This window comes from Triplophysa rosa, linkage group LG21, assembly GCF_024868665.1.
Source record: "Triplophysa rosa linkage group LG21, Trosa_1v2, whole genome shotgun sequence".
Classification (NCBI taxonomy): domain Eukaryota; kingdom Metazoa; phylum Chordata; class Actinopteri; order Cypriniformes; family Nemacheilidae; genus Triplophysa; species Triplophysa rosa.
The window spans coordinates 12235059-12249943 of NC_079910.1; the positions used below are offsets into that span (position 1 = coordinate 12235059).

The 14885-nt window shown below is 37.2% G+C and overlaps 1 long non-coding RNA gene across 1 annotated transcript; it reads right to left on the bottom strand.

Annotated features, from left to right (window-relative positions):
* Positions 1-2784: 2784 nt before the first annotated feature.
* Positions 2785-10471, bottom strand: LOC130545254 (uncharacterized). Its single transcript, XR_008961627.1, has 3 exons — positions 10322-10471; positions 3297-3421; positions 2785-3025 (listed from the first exon to the last, which is right to left on the bottom strand). It is a non-coding gene; the product is annotated as an uncharacterized LOC130545254 (long non-coding RNA).
* Between the last annotated feature and the right edge of the window lie 4414 nt (positions 10472-14885).

Sequence of the window (14885 nt, forward strand, 5' to 3'; positions counted from 1 at the left end):
ACAGTTTAAATAACAGTGCAGCAGGAGGCACCTCAATAATGAAACGTTATTCATTAACACTGAAAATATGTGTTCTTTTCAGAGTTACAGAGCAGAATAATTTCAGATAAGTGTATTTCAATTAATGAGACTTGTGACGAACTTTCAAAACAGTCATTCGCAAGCCTTGTGTCAAGAATATAGGCCTAACACTTCCACCAACATCATAAAACAATACAAATCTAAACTATAATATGATATGATAATAACCTACAACCCAGGAACACGGCTTACTCTGTTTTCCCATCTGTCTTTTTATATTTCTCACAAGCACATGCACACGCACACACAGTTCTATTTCCATATCAAACAGGTCTTGTTTTGCTTGAAACGTCCTGTGTTTACTTGCCTTCTCTTGCAGGTGCTGTATCAAGTCAGTCAGACGAAAATGTAAATTGTATTTGTGTGAGTTTTGGTAAAGAGGTTTCCTTAATATATCAGACCACCAGGACACGTTTTGGGACGGTTTCCCGGACAGGGTTTAAAGGTGGGGTGGTTGATTTGGAAAGGTGCTAATTTTAGCCTGCTAGCGCTGAAATTATAATCCCACCCCCTACGCGATTCGCCGTCCAAAGCCACGCCTCCTCCAAACACATTAATGTGTTTCGTAAATCCACGTAACGAATTACACATTAAATCCATTAAATTCTTCTTGAAGCATGTACATACCTGTCCAAAAGAAAGAGAGCAACCATGGTATCGTCTTTCAGACCCTTTGCCGGTGTACCGAAATTCGACTCCCCGTGAGATTACGACTCCCCTACTTCTGATTGGTTTATTCATTTAGGATGCTGCTTTGTGATTGGTCCCTATCTCTAAATCCCGCCCCCACACCTAATCCTAACCCTCGTAGGGGAAAACAGGGGAGTCCTAATCTCACGGGGAGTAGGATTTTGATAAAACACCGGCGGAGCGGTCTCCATCGTGTAAAAGCTGAACCAATGTTAATTCGAGTTTTTCCTCTTTCTTGATCCAAATGGTTTTTCGTTACTGCTTTTTTGAAAACTGACTTGTTTTGTAGATTTACACTCAAAAAAAAAGATTTTTTGATGTTGTTACTTCAACAATTTTTCATACATAGTTTAACATAATTGTATGGGTTTCTAGCTCAAACTTGCACAAAAAAAGAAGCTCTTTGGTTTAACATAATTTAATCATGGACAGTGGTTCCACATGTTTGTGTAATGTTTTCTTAACATGAAATTAACATATAGAGAGAACATGAATGAATCAAGTAAACTCAACATGAAATTAACATGTAGAGAGAACATGAGTGAATCAAGTAAACCCAACACGGTACTCTTCTGAACAACTCATAAAACAGACGTCACAAAAACTGTTTAAAATGCCAACACAACAGAATACTCAACTCTAATACCCTGATAGCAAGCAACCATTAAATCAATGTTAAACATTATTGATTTGTCAATGTTAATGGCTTGAATCAAAATAACTTTTGCACCCGCAATACATGTTGAAAAAATGAAATTTCATCAAACCATTATTGTGATCAGTGTTTGCTTTAGTTGGGACCTTGATTCTTGACATTGTTAAATCAGGTCACAAATGCAAAATTCCTGGGCAAAATAAATAAAGTTTTATCGACACCTTTAAACATTAACACTCATCATACAAACCTCAACAATGCTGACAATCATCAAACTAATTCAGATAAACAGATCAGCTGCAATGCATGCTGGAAGTCATGAGTGAGTTTTGTACTATGATGTTACCCAGCATGCATTGCAGCATGAAGCTTTCTTTTGTTGATTGTCACTATTGTTGAGTTTCATACACTGATTCTTCATGTCTAATTGATTCGGCTATATAATTTTCCTCTAGAACACCACATAATGTTAACAATAACACAACAATCTCACGAACAACATATCAACCCCAGTAACTTCACAATAACTACATTGGATCCTGATGGACCCTCGTTTTCATTGCCGCAACAAATATATAACAAGATGCTTTCAACAGGCAAAGAAAATCTAGCATCAAAAGAGGAATCAAGAGCCCAACTAAAGCAAACACTGATCACAATAATGGTGATTTGTTCTTCTACATGTTAATTTCATGTTGAGGTTACTTTATTCTTTTATGTTCTTGCTACATGTTAATTTCATGTTGAGAAAACATGACTCAAACATGTGAAACCACTGTCCATGATTGAATTATGTTAAACCAAAGAGCCATTTTTTTTAGTGTACTTGTTGTCGGTTCCGCAGGAAAGTTTGATTGTCCGCCATTCTCTCTACATTGACACAGCAGATGTGAGTGCGCTGATGACGTATGACGTCTGCGTGAACAGGGTGCGCAATGGTATGCAACATACGTTGACTGATTATGTACACATGACCAGTCACAGCGTTCGGCCAGAACGTTTTTTGGTCCTACGTCTTTCACAGATGATATATAATTCTAAAGGATTCTTAAAGGTGTCTTGATCAAAAACAACTTACAATGACATATCTTCAAAAAGATCATTGTTTTGTCTCGAGATGCACACCAGTAATTTTTTTGTAAGGTATGTTTTATAAAACAACTTAAACATCCCAATTTATCTAAGGCCTAGTCCTGGCTTAAACTAATCCCTGTCCGGGAATCCGCCCCTTTATGTTTAAACCATCTTTAAAATCCAAATAAAATGCAGTTGGGGAAACCAGATGTGCTTTACATATTTACTTACATGGTACAACAAAAAAATATGTCATTTTCATATGAATTCATTAATACTCAATATAAAACAAAATGTTACATTTGACATAAAACCATTTTCTTTTTTCTTACATAAGGTTTTCACTCAAACTGATAACAGCACAACTGACTAACACATTTTTAGTTCACAGTTTGCATGTTTTTGCCGACAGCGTGCAATTTTGTTGACATTTGTTGCATTTCATTTAAAAATATGTTCCTGTGAAATTATGAGCTGTCATCACGTCCGCGGTCTGAGGTGTGAAGATTTCATCTACCGCGTGACCTAAGCAGAGAAAAAAGGGCCAAAATACATCTTAGACGCTGTTCCATATGACAGGTAGAATAACATTGCATAACCAGTCCAAACAGATGTGTGAACAGTTCAAACAGCAGAAGAGCCATCGCTGCTGGGACGTTGTAGCCCATAACGTCTGGTGGTGAATCTGTAGCATCTGTAGCAACTTTGACATGTGCGGCGGCCTCTGCAGTAACAACAAAACTGCTGACTAGATTTTGAAGTAAACATAGACTTGCCGTATATACTGGCATCTTACCTTGGTAGTTTTGATTTTGTTCCCCGAGCTGCAGGACCAGCCGGTAAGGTCAGGCAACACTTTACACTTCTCACCGGTTAAACACGGCTCCATCTGACACCACCACTTCGACTGAACGACAGAAGCTGAGCGACGGAAATGAAAAGAGGGCAAGAAAAAGTGGGTGAGAGGAAGTGTTTGTTTTTTACTACACTCTCTGGTATATTTAAGAAATCCTGTTTACTATTTGAAAGCTACAGTATATATTCAGGAAAGATATAGATGTGTACTATCAAAATCAAATCCCTTTATTGTCACTCAACCATATACACAAGTGCAACAGTAGGTGAAAAACTTGGGTGCAGTTCCGATCAACATGGCAGTATGTCAGATATGAGACAGAATTGTAGATTACAAGTAACAAAGAATTACAATACTTTACAGTAGACATTTTCTTGTACACATTTACCATTTACACAGTAAACATTTCTGTACAAGTGTTTAACCATAGTATAACGAATGACACATAATTTACATATATATCATTAAATGTATTAAGTCACATAAAAACCCCTGTATTAAATGCACCCATAACCAAATGAAAACAAATCATAGGAAATTCTAAGGAAACATAGCAAGCCCTTTCCAAAATGAACATGACACATAAACATTAAAAGCCAAATGCTTTATCTATACATGAAAATACTTAAATAATTGCTGAACCATGCTGAGCAAACACAGTCTGGTACAATTTACACAAAACCACCCTATAACTTCATAACTATAATCTAGACATTAACCAGTATGAACCAGCAAAATTCATGCTGGCCTAAGCTGGTCTTTTCAAAAGGATCTTTTGAGACAGACTTTAACTTCAACGTTTGCTTAAATAGATATAACATCCATTCCCAGTCAGCAAATTCTTTTGAACAGTGAAATGGTAATATCCTGCATAGCACAATAGATGTGCACCCGAGGCGCCGGGATGTTGTAATGCTATTGTAGATATAGGAAAATGTGTGAAAGTGAATGTGATATTACATGTTGATATTCTATTTCAAAGTGTTTTCTTGCCATTTTATCTCAGCGTGATATTGAATTATGAAAATGTTGACGAGATCTAGTTATCATTTAAAGGACTTTTTATTGATTTAAAATCAGGTACTAGAAAATCAGTACCACTATTGCAATTGAATTATATTCTATCGCTCTGCGTACAGGAAACAGGCCCAATGTAGGAGATATTATTAGTGAGGAACTGGGTAAAGAGTATTAAAGTAATAGTTCACCCATAAATAAAAATTCTGTCATCATTTTCAAACCAGTATAACTTGCTTTCTTCTGCAGAACACAAAAGTATGTCGATCACTTGCATTGGTTTTGTGTCCATACAATAGAAGTCAATACCGTCGTTGTTCTGCAGAAAGTCACACAGGTTTGAAATGACAAGAGTGCAGAGCGGGGAGCGGAGCGTGCGAAATATAGTCGGAGCGCGGAGCGGGTTTTTATCCAAAGATTGCTCTGTCTCGCTCCGGTTTGCCAAAAATAGACAAGGCGCCTATTTTTAGCGAAGCGGCGCTTCTGGGGCACTTTTGAAACGTGCCGCGGCGCGTGTGGTGTAAACACAAGCATACACTGTAAAAATTAAAGGTACTTTGAGGAACCATTTGGGGTTCTCCACATTGCCACGCTGGCGGAACCCTCAGGGGAAACTCAAGTCACCGCTTCACGAAGGGCGGTTTTCTGAGGAACCCTCAAGGCTTCTGTGGGATCTTTTATTAAAATGGTCTGGAACCATCTTGGGTGCTTCAAGGCACCATTTCAGTTTATATTTGCTATTCACAATATTTTAATAAGCAGAAATACTAAATCAAATACAACAGTTTATTGATAAACAACAACAATTTACATTGAATAAATATTTACAGAATGGTCAATATTGAACATTACCATTCTAAATTCATGAAATCACATGTATAATTAATATTGTGTTGGTGATATTGTTATAAATGAAAAGTCTTTATCTTAACAAAACTAACCAAATAATTTGCCTTAATTTTAAATATACTGTACATACAGAAATATTTCAGGTACTTTGTACAAATGTACAATTGTAAAAAAGTCCAGCAAAAAAGTAATTTCTCATAGCAAGGCCTACACCCATGTTAAGGTTGTAATTTACCAAAAAGCAAATCCTTGCGAGCTAGAGAAAACAATGCTGTTCTCTCCAAATGGGTTTCCTGCTATTACCAGGTGGCGTGAGGATCCATGTAGTCAAAGTCAAAATTATTTCTATAGTACATTTCACAATTTTACATTGCTAAAGTAGATTAGCAATATGTATTTATGGCAAAAAGAGAACAGGAGCTGCGCCTGTTGGCCTTAGGTGTCCCAGGCAGTGCAAGGATGAGCATCAGGGTGGGCTGGTCTGTTGGCCTTGGGTTTCCCTGGGAATAAGACATGGAGACCAAAAAGAGGGATTTAGATAACGTCTCATAAAACATTACATTTAATCATTTAGCACATCACAAATTGGTTTACAAATGTAACAAACAAAATATTACAATGCCTGGAAGTCACTGTTTTGGTCTATGGTTAAGGAGTACAATAGGCTATTTATAGCAACAACTGTAATAATCCACTTTATTCAGATTTTCCATTGTCAATGAGTATTTTTACATGTGCAAATATAACAAATAACATAATAATGAAAAAAATCGCAATAAATATAATACTTACATTTTTTTGCTTCTCAACTGGAAAATACTGAAAATTCTGAGTTAAAAGGATAAAAACAGAACTGAATGATAAAAAATATTTAATTACAGACAATTTATGTAACATGGGTGAGAAAACCATTCAACACAAACATCAATAAGTTAAAAAAGAGCTATACATTCACTAAAAGTGAACATAATAGCTAAAAGTGGCTAAAAGTCATTGTTTGTCATTTAACACTAACGTTACGCACTTAACGTTAGCCAAACAAGCTTCATCTTAACTTATATTCGTTAGCATCTCGGCTAAAACATGCGCTGCCTACACTGTGTAAATAAATGATTTAAACAGCCAAAAGCGGCCATATAATTAGACGTGTCAGAGTATACATTTATATAAATAGTATATAGTTAGTATATTTAAGTTATTTATATATTTTGACTTTACTTACATCCAATGGGACAGTCGAGAGGTTGTTGCGATCCGTTATTTTGAATTCCCGCCTGTCGCGCGAGCGGAACAACACCGGTGAACACTCGTGCCATTGATGTTTGATCGCAGACGGATCGGCGACATCAAAGCACAGTGAGAGCTATTTGTGAACTGACTGCTCTGTATGCTTTAGAGATGTTATTCTAAGTCCGCATGCGTTTTGTCATAAGGTGATCGGTCTGCGCAGAGCTGGAAAAAGTTAAACACATACTAACGAAAGCGCCACATGGCACATGCCTTGACGCTGCGACATTTGGCCAACAGCGCCACAGTACTGTGGAGGGCGAGACTGCACAATAAACACACAGAGCAGCTGCTGTTTGTTTGGATGGAAAGCACAACAACGTTTACATTTTCAAAAGATTTCAGTGACTTACACAGTATAAAGAAAAAGTGCCTCAAATATCCAGTTGTGTACTCAAAGAACCTTAAACTGTATTTTATGTGCTCCAAAGCTCTTTTTCTCAATAAAAGGGTTATGGTGGAACCATCTATAGTCTTTGTGGTTCTTCCAGGAACCTAGATGATTCTTGAATAATCCCATATTCAGTTGTGAAGTTCTGGAGTCACCTTTTCACTACACTGGGACCTCAAAGTGCTTTGCGGGTTATTGAAGGAACTCAAATTCTAAAAAATGGTTCTTGTAAGATCTGTAAACTTGTAAGTGGTTCCTGGAGAATCTCTCTTGTACAAGACAGTATCTAGAGGAACCCCCCAAAAATCTGCATGAAATAGGGATTTTTAGTGTCTGATCATTTTGATGTTTTATGAGAATAAGAATAGTCCAAAGTTTGGTTTTGGCCCCTGCTAAGTGAACACACATTTTAAAATCATGCACATGATTAGAAAAGGCTAAATGTTATTTTGAAAAATTTCAGCAAGCTTTTTGATTATTTTATATTTCTTACTATTTGTATTATATAATTAATTATATTAATATATTATAAATAAACATTTTTATTCTATAAGTGGATCCTAAGTCACTGAAATCTTTTGAAAATGTAAACGTTGTTGTGCTTTACATCCAAACAAACTGCAGCTGCTCTGTGTGTTTATTGTGCAGTCTCGCCCTCCACAGTACTGTGGCGCTGTTGGCCCAATGTCGCAGTATTATAGTATTAAAGTATTATATTTATTGTGATATTTGCATTATTATGTTATTTGTTATATTTGCACATGTAAAAATACTCATTGACAATGGAAAATCTGAATAAAGTGGATTATTACAGTTGTTGCTATAAATAGCCTATTGTACTCCTTAACCATAGACCAAAACAGTGACTTCCAGGCATTGTAATATTTTGTTTATTGTTACATTTGTAAACCAATTTGTGATGTGCTAAATGATTAAATGTAATGTTTTATGAGACGTTATCTAAATCCCTCTTTTTGGTCTCCATGTCTTATTCGCAGGGACACCCAAGGCCAACAGACCAGCCCACACTGATGCTCATCCTTGCACTGCCTGGGACACCTAAGGCCAACAGGCACAGCTCCTGTTCTCTTTTTGCCATAAATACTTTAGCAATGTAAAATTGTGAAATGTACTATAGAAATAATTTTGACTTTGACTACATGGTTCCTCACTCCACCTGGTAATAGCAGGAAACCCATTTGGAGAGAACAGCATTGTTTTCTCTAGCTCGCGAGGATTTGCTTTTTGGCAAATTACAACCTTAACATGGGTGTAGGCCTTGCTATGAGACATTACTTTTTTGCTGGACATTTTTACAATTGTACAAAGTACCTGAAATATTTCTGTATGTACAGTATATTTAAAATTAAGGCAAATTATTTGGTTAGTTTTGTTAAGATAAAGACTTTTCATTTATAACAATATCACCAACACAATATTGATTATACATGTGATTTCATGAATTTAGAATGGTAATGTTCAATATTGACCATTCTGTAAATATTTATTCAATGTAAATTGTTGTGGTTTATCAATAAACTGTTGTATTTGATTTAGTATTTCTGCTTATTAAAATATTGTGAATAGCAAATATAAACTGTGAAATGGTGCCTTGAAGCACCCAAGATGGTTCCAGACCATTTTAATAAGAGGGATCCCCAAGAAGCCTTGAGGGTTCCTCAGAGAACCGCCCCCCTTCATTAAGCGGTGCCTTGAGTTTCCGCCGGTGTGGCAATGTGAAGAACCCCAAATGGTTCCTCAAAGTACCTTTAATTTTTACAGTGTAGGATCTACTTATAGAATAAAAATGTTTATTTATAACATATTAATATAATTAATGATATAATACAAATAAGAAATATAAAATAATCAAAAAGCTTGCTGAAATTTTTCTAAATAACATTTAGCCTTTTCTAATCATGTGCATGATTTTAAAATGTGTGTTCACTTAGCAGGGGCTAAAATCCAAACTTTGGACTATTCTTATTCTCATAAAACATCAAAATGATCAGACACTAAAAATCCCTATTTCATGCAGATTTTTGGGGGGTTCCTCTAGATACTGTCTTGTACAAGAGAGATTCTCCAGGAACCACTTACAAGTTTACAGATCTTACAAGAACCATTTTTTAGAATTTGAGTTCCTTCAATAACCCGCAAAGCACTTTGAGGTCCCAGTGTAGTGAAAAGGTGACTCCAGAACTTCACAACTTAATTTGGGTTTATTCAAGAATCTTCTAGGTTCCTGGAAGAACCACAAATACTATAGATGGTTCCACCATAACCCTTTTATTGAGAAAAAGAGCTTTGGAGCACTTAAAATACAGTTTAAGGTTCTTTGAGTACACAACTGGATATATGAGGCACTTTTTCTTTTTACTGTGTAGACTAGAATGACCGCGATCAGTTCCGGTAGCCGCGTCGGAGCCGTGACGTGCCGCAGATGCGTGCGGTGTAAACGAGGGGTAAGGCTTCGGCTGAAAACGGCAGGTGTTAGGCATGCAGAGGAATTTTAAATTTGAGCGAGCGTGGAGCGATTTCACCAGAGTGGGATGAAATTGTAGGTGAGCGGGGAGCGGAATTGAGCGGAGCGGTCTGGTGTGACTTTGAGCGGTAGAGCGGGGGGAGCGAACACACATGTGAGCGGGGAGCGGAAATTCTCACCGTTCAGCTCCGCTCACATGCTCTGCAAGAGGGTGAGTAAATGATGGCAGAATATTCATTTTTGGGTGAACTATTCCTTTAAGATCACCGAAAGGTGCCATCAGTAGTTTCCCTTATAATTGGAAGCGCAAAATAAAAAATAAAAAAATAAAAAATAATAATAATATTTGTGTATGACTTGAAAACCTTTAAACACAGATAAAATAAAAGCCTTGGATAAATCGAAGGATTTTAATGTCACTGTTGTCAGAGCCCTTAAGACAGACGTTTTAAAACTAAAATGAATTTAAACAGAAACAGCAAATCATCAACTGAGGGAAACGCCTTTATTTACCATTGGAGGCTCTCATAGGTATAAATAATGTTTATGTGTCACTGGCTGACATGACAGCTGTCTTCTGACTTTACATTGACAACAGTTGACAACAGCATCAAAGTAACATTTTTCAGTAGACGATGCTGTCAATCACGATTCATTTATTCCGAAACATAGGATAATAATAGGAAGGGTTCCTGACATAAGGTGAGTGGTGGACCACCATCCTATCCAAACAGTATTTATCGTGTCATTTCAGACATAATTATTAAAACTGTTTACTTCTTTACTGTATGTGCTCAACTGGCATGCAATTTTAAATCAACCATGTAAAATCGTTAAAAATAAATGACCATGTTCCTTTTGCTACATCAGTATAGTCATTTTCATTGGTTTTGTAGCAAGTTTTCCAATGTTTGGTGAGGATGACAGTAGACTCACCATCCACACATGAGGGTTGGGAATGGGTGGTGCCAGCAACCTGTCCAGGCAGACAGGAGCACATGACCGTCTGAGATCTCTCTTCGATTTTATTCTTATTACAGCAACGATGAGCCGCCACCACTTCACAAGTACCCGGCTTAACTTCATATCGGCCTTTGATTGACAGAAAACAGTGAGAAATAAAGAGGTTATTATTTCATACATTATGTTTGCTCAGCTGTTGATAGTCTGTCATTTTATATGTGGACATCTGGTGGTAAATATAAGATTATAGAGACACAACGAAGGTTGACAACAAATATTTCTAATCTTTTGGCGCCATCACATGGACAACACCACATTTACACTCATCTATGATCTGCTTTATAAGTAAATATATGAAAAGACCTATATTATTTACAAATAATTTAACACTTAAAAAATCCAGATGATGAAAATTTACCAGAAATATGTTAAAACACCATATACAATATATTATAAAGACACTGTAAATCTGTTATTTTTATTTTCTATTAAGTCCCATGTTTAATATGGGAGAAGTAGTTACATTCTTTCAAGAAATATTAGAGTTTATATTTTTGTCTTTCTAAGGAAAACATTTAAATAAACGTACAGCACGGTCTCTTGTGTCCATGCAGGAATTATATTTGGGTGGTTAACGGTTGTTTAGCTGTTATTAGTAATGGTCTGAGCTCCCAGAGGGTCATATACTGTAAATGTGTGTCCAGTGTGTGTAATGAGACCTGAGGGGGATATACAGAGTGAGGGGGGGTTGGAATTGTGTCCTAGCTCACCAGTTTGGCCCCGAGAGCTTTGGTTGCTGCTGGACACTGGCTGTGTGCACAGAAGCCACACACACAACAGCATAAGGGCTTTCTGGTTGTTCCGTATGATCATACGGTACACAAACTGCACAAAATGATCTTTTGAGCAAGACATGCTTGCAGTTCTCTGTAATAAAACACACAAAAAACAATTTCATCTTGATCCAGAACAGTGCAGTGTAAATGTATCATAAACTAAGTTTGAGAGTGCATATCATTTGACTATGATTTCATAACCCAGGTGAAGTTATGATGACACAGTAAACATACAATATAACAATGTATTTTTGTTGCCATAGTTTAAAATCAAACAATGGCATTTTAAAACATAATTTGGAAGTGGGGTCTATAAAACCTGAGTTTGCGGATGATGAGAGAATCATCAGTGGAAGACTTTAGTTCTACTTAAAGTTTTGTCATCTTTACGCCATCAAAGTCCCATATGTTCAGTAGCAGCATCAGCATCAGCATCATAGGCAAAGCCTAAAATGAACAAACATGAGAGAAATGAGTGTTGGTGATTAGTGTAAGCAGCTCACTGGGTTAATCCGATTTTATATCTCTTGGATCTGCAGCCCTGCTTCCCTCTGACATAAAGACATTATTGATTAGCTCAACGATGACAGCTCTCATTTTACTTTAACACAAGTGCTCATGTTAACTCTTATTAACACATTTTCAATGCGTAGAGAACCTCTTCATTTGAAAGTTAAACTTGAACAAAAACCAAAAACATACAGATTAGTTAAAATGCAGAAGAGATTAAGGATATGCATAACGATCATATCTAATTTTCAGTTTTCGTTATTCACCTTGAAAAAAGGACGAAAGCATTATAAATACACGAATGAGAAACTGCACGTCCAAAATGTTGTACATTTGCTTCACGAATCGAATATATTGAAATACAGCAATATTCCTGAGCAAACAATTTATGATAAACAAGTTGGTTTTCCTGTGAATCTTCTCGTTAACGTTTTTTTAAGATATTCAATTGAAAGATCGAATGACGCCTAAGACATTTGTGGATCAAAATATAAATAGAAAGATGCAAAGCATAACTGTAGCCTAAATAAATACACTGTAACAAATAAAGTTTGCATTTGCGAATGTGAGTAAATTCGTAACTTTTCCACTTTCTCCGAAGCTGACGTGAAGATCGGAGTCGCGTGGCGTTGACTTTAGCAACTGACAGTTTTATTTATTATGTAAAACCACAGAAAAAATAAAATATTTAGACGTGAGCTTTTGTTAGTCGTTGAGAGTTTCCTACCTGTGGTTCCTCCGGAAAAAAAAAGAGTCTTTCCTCCTCCCGGGTTAATTCAGCACTGGTTTGAATGAAAGTCTCCAGGAATAGGTTTAGAGGTCTTCTACGTCAGTGTTAAAGTTCATCAAGAAACCATCTGTTCACATTCACATCTTCTCGATTTCCATTCTAAAGACAATTACTATGTTCAACTCTGGCTTGACACAGTGATAGAGTCTTGCACATTTATTTAATGTCTCACGCTGCGCTCATGCAAAATTTTAGGAATACTTAACCTAACTCTTTCGGTAGTAGATAATAGGGTTGTTCTGTAAATAAATAATGAAATAAACTTCCACACCACCGCTTTTAAAGACGCTGCATGCAGCCCAGTAATCCCCAGAAGTAATTTCTAGCGTGACCATGACAACTCTCAGTTCTCCACAAAACCAACTATTTCAACTGCAGGAAAAACCAGAGCCACTGAGAGAGAGAGTTGCGCCAACGGAAGTTCGAAATTTTCGGGTAGTCACGTGAGCCTTCAGATAGTTCAACTTCATAGTCCTCTGTTGGTCTGTTTATCCGCAGCTCCATGCGTTACTAGTAACTTCCGGCCCGGGAACTACTGAGAGTCTGTCACGGACTAGCGTGGAAGAACCCAATTGCAGGCAGGCAATACGCCCTTTTCACAATGACGTCACTTAACTTCCGCCTTTTTGCGAAGCAGTGTATCATAACATCCGTCTTGCAACAAACAAGAAGAAGAACTTCCGTTTTGCCGTCGCGCTGGAATTTAACAACAGTGAGAAAAAAAACTGACAGAACACGTATTCAAGTACTTATCCTAGCACCTTCACTAACACAAAAAGAAAACAAAACACTTACCTTCATAATCAAACAGGTACTGTTCAACGAAAAATTTGTATCCTTTCTCTAGCTTTGATCTTGTCCTTAGCGAAAATTTGTCTGCAAGACGTTGTACATCATCTAGACGTATTTGTGGCAGATGTGCAAGCCACTTGGTAAACTATTCTGAGGCGCTAGCGGAAGTAACTTCTTGAGTTTTACTGGCGGTTGGCAAACCAGCTTATAGGTGCATTACCGCCACCTTATGAACTGGAGTGCTAGCGGAAGTAATGAAACACTGCTTCGCGGCAGAACGGACGATGCGTGACGTCATGTGAAAAGGGCGTATGACGGGGTTAACAAACAAGACTTTATTTATAACAAAAACAGAAACTAAACACCTACGAGGGGGTAAACGAAAAGGTAACAATAACAAACGAACAGCAGGACCTTGACTAACTAACACTAAACTAGACAATACTTGACAAAGGCTAAACTAAACACTTACTAAGACAGGGGATTCACACGGCAAACAGGACCACAGGACACGGCAAACATGGAGCACATGAAACGTAAGGAAGACATCAATGCAGGTAAGCACAACAAACGTACACAGTACAATCCACGAGCAACAAGACAATGAAACAAGAGGGCATTAAATAGGCAAGACAAAAGATGGATAATTACACAGGGCAGGTGAGGAACATGAGACACGGGAGGAAAGCAATACATGAGACGAGAGGGGCGGGGCCAAAGACAAGACACGAGAAAACACATGAGAAGTAAAAACAAACAACTCATGGTTTTCTCATATAAAACCTAAGGCTTTGTCATGGCTCTGCCACAGGACCAAGAAAAACATGACTAAATGAAGCAGAGCCATGACAGAGCCTCCACGAACAGCTGTGAAAAAACTGTTCTATTGGAGTCAACGGAGTTGACGCGACTCTCTCTCTCTCTCAATGGCTCTGGGAAAAACTAATGTTCCATAACGTTATAAATCTGATTCATAAACAGAATTAAGATTAGTCAGAGAAGCCACAAAGTTAAAGAGCAGGACACCCCAATTTTGTTTACAGTTTAACTAAAATGTTGTTTACAAACACTGTTAACCACAAGAAAGATGAGGGATAACATATGATAGGGACATCCTTTGAAATAGTAGTCAGCATTTGTATACTGTTTATTGGTGTGGTGATAATTTCAAATAGACCACTAATTGTTCATCATTTTAAATACTGTATAAGGCCTAGATTACTCTCCAATTAACTAATATAAAATGCAACCTTATAATTTAAATACATTGTTTGACATAGGCTACTTAAACTTTGATGTTTACCTGACAATTACCTGACAATTTCACTTTATCAGATGCATCAAAAGATGCATTCTATCTAAAAGCGAATGCTCACCCAGACCTGCCTGAAACACCTCGTGTAACCACACCCCCACAAATCTACATCAGTTCGTGGTATGTTCTGATTTAGACCGCCCAAATGTATACGCAAGTAAGGTGGGCGTACCTGTCAGTACAATTGCTTTGGAACATGATGTTCCGAATATGGTAAGAGGCGTTACATTTCCGTCACACGCTTGCAGTATTTGACCAATCACTACGCATTGGTTAACTGGCCAATCATAGCAC